This window comes from Styela clava, chromosome 7 (assembly GCF_964204865.1).
Source record: "Styela clava chromosome 7, kaStyClav1.hap1.2, whole genome shotgun sequence".
NCBI classification, from domain to species: domain Eukaryota; kingdom Metazoa; phylum Chordata; class Ascidiacea; order Stolidobranchia; family Styelidae; genus Styela; species Styela clava.
This window is the reverse complement of record NC_135256.1, coordinates 20,154,703-20,157,202: the sequence shown is the minus strand read 5'-3', so window position 1 is coordinate 20,157,202 and position 2,500 is coordinate 20,154,703. Positions and strand designations below refer to the sequence as shown.

At 53.5% G+C, this 2,500-nt stretch overlaps 1 non-coding gene across 1 annotated transcript in view; it reads right to left on the bottom strand.

Annotated features, from left to right (window-relative positions):
• LOC144425335 (small subunit ribosomal RNA) overlaps nt 1-1,342 on the bottom strand; it is a 1,810-nt gene extending 468 nt beyond the window's left edge. Inside the window, exon 1 of the ribosomal RNA XR_013477479.1 lies at nt 1-1,342. This exon is cut by the window's left edge and continues 468 nt beyond it. This is a non-coding gene — a ribosomal RNA (small subunit ribosomal RNA).
• Between the last annotated feature and the right edge of the window lie 1,158 nt (nt 1,343-2,500).

The window sequence follows — 2,500 nt, the reverse complement described above, 5'->3', positions numbered from 1 at the left end:
GCCAGAGTCTCGTTCGTTATCGGAATTAACCAGACAAATCGCTCCACCAACTAAGAACGGCCATGCACCACCACCCACAGAATCAAGAAAGAGCTCTCAATCTGTCAATCCTACCTGTGTCCGGGCCGGGTGAGTTTCCCCGTGTTGAGTCAAATTAAGCCGCAGGCTCCACTCCTGGTGGTGCCCTTCCGTCAATTCCTTTAAGTTTCAGCTTTGCAACCATACTTCCCCCGGAACCCAAAGACTTTGGTTTCCCGGAAGCTGCCGGAAAGGTCGTCATGGTAACGCCTCCCGATCGCTAGTTGGCATCGTTTATAGTCAGAACTAGGACGGTATCTGATCGTCTTCGAACCTCTGACTTTCGCTCTTGATTAAAGAAAACATTCTTGGCGAATGCTTTCGCAGTAGTTCGTCTTCCGCCGATCCAAGAATTTCTCCTCTAACGGCAGAGTACGGACGCCCCCGTCTGTCCCTCTTAATCATTACCTCGTGCTCCGAAAACCAACAAAATAGAACCGAGGTCCTATTCCATTATTCCATGCAACACTATGCAGGCGAACAGCCTGCTTTGAACACTCTAATTTTTTCAAAGTAAACTTATCGGCCACCGCCGACACTCAGTCAAGAGCACCGACGGAGAACCGAAGGTGAGGCGAACGCAACCAGTGACACGCCTTGCGACGGACCGGCGGCGCTCGCCCAAAATCCAACTACGAGCTTTTCAACCGCAACAACTTTAGCATACACTGTTGGAGCTGGAATTACCGCGGCTGCTGGCACCAGACTTGCCCTCCATTGGATACTCGTTAAGAGTTTTAGGATGTACTCATTCCAATTACAGGGCCTCGTTAGAGTCCTGTATTGTTATTTTTCGTCACTACCTCCCCGTGTCGGGAATGGGTAATTTGCGCGCCTGCTGCCTTCCTTGGATGTGGTAGCCGTTTCTCAGGCTCCCTCTCCGGAATCGAACCCTGATTCCCCGTTACCCGTTATCACAGAGGTAGGCACGTAGCGTACCTTCGACAGTTGATAGGGCAGACACTTGAATGATACGTCGTCGGTGCAGAGACCGTACGATCCGCGTGGTTATCCAGAGTCATCAAACGTCACAGGACGAACCCGGTCGGTTTTGATCTGATAAAAGCGCGCCTCCCGAAGTCGGCGCTTAATGCATGTATTAGCTCTAGAATTACCACAGTTATCCACTTCGCTTACGAGACCAAATAAACCAAGACTGATTTAATGAGCCATTCGCAGTTTCGCTTTACGAGAACTCGTACTTGCACCTGCATGGCTTAATCTTTGAGACAAGCATATCACTACTGGCAGGATCAACCAGATAGCTGCGACAGCTGCGCTCGGCCCTTGCTGGGCCGCCCGGCGCGTGCTCGTCGCATTCGTTTAAGACCGAGGCGATCGCCTGCGGCCGTACTCAGCTTCGACAGTCGCTGGCCGCGACGTCCACGCTCTCGCCGGCAGTGCCAGGCGGAGCGATTTGCGTTTTTTCTTTGCTCGCCCTCTCTCGGGCTCGATCCATTCAGTTTCGCACAAACAAGAGCTCTGCCGGCCGCCTGCAGCGGTGCCTAAAACCCGGGCATAACAATGCGACCGTTCTGCTAGGCCGACAAGCGCTCAAGCCAGACGCTCGATCGAACGCCCCCTACATATTAGTCGAGACAACGGCTCGCTCATTAGCATCGCGTTTGTACTTTAACTTTTTTTGGCTCGGCTTTTTTCGACGCCGATGCCGGCGACGCAGCACTCTCTCGCCCGCCAGCCACCGAGAAAAGGGTGCGCTCCGACCGGCCCCGCACCGCTCTTTCTTGGCTCATTCGAGTTTACTGTCTTTCGCTCTGACATGCCTTACCTAGGGTTAGGTTAGTATGCTTGCACGTTTGTACTTTAACTTTTTTCGGCTCGGCTTCTTTCGACGCCGATGCCGGCGACGCAGCACTCTCTCGGCCGCCAGCCTCCGAGAAAAGGGTGCGCTCCGACCGGCCCCGCACCGCTCTTTCTTAGCTCATTCGAGTTTACTGTCTTTCGCTCTGACATGCCTTACCTAGGGTTAGGTTAGTATGCTTGCACGTTTGTACTTTAACTTTTTTCGGCTCGGCTTCTTTCGACGCCGATGCCGGCGACGCAGCACTCTCTCGCCCGCCAGCCACCGAGAAAAGGGTGCGCTCCGACCGGCCCCGCACCGCTCTTCATTGGCTCATTCGAGTTTACTGTCTTTCGCTCTGACATGCCTTACCTAGGGTTAGGTTAGTATGCTTGCACGTTTGTACTTTAACTTTTTTCGGCTCGGCTTCTTTCGACGCCGATGCCGGCGACGCAGCACTCTCTCGGCCGCCAGCCACCGAGAAAAGGGTGCGCTCCGACCGGCCCCGCACCGCTCTTTCTTAGCTCATTCGAGTTTACTGTCTTTCGCTCTGACATGCCTTACCTAGGGTTAGGTTAGTATGCTTGCACGTTTGTACTTTAACTTTTTTCGGCTCGGCTT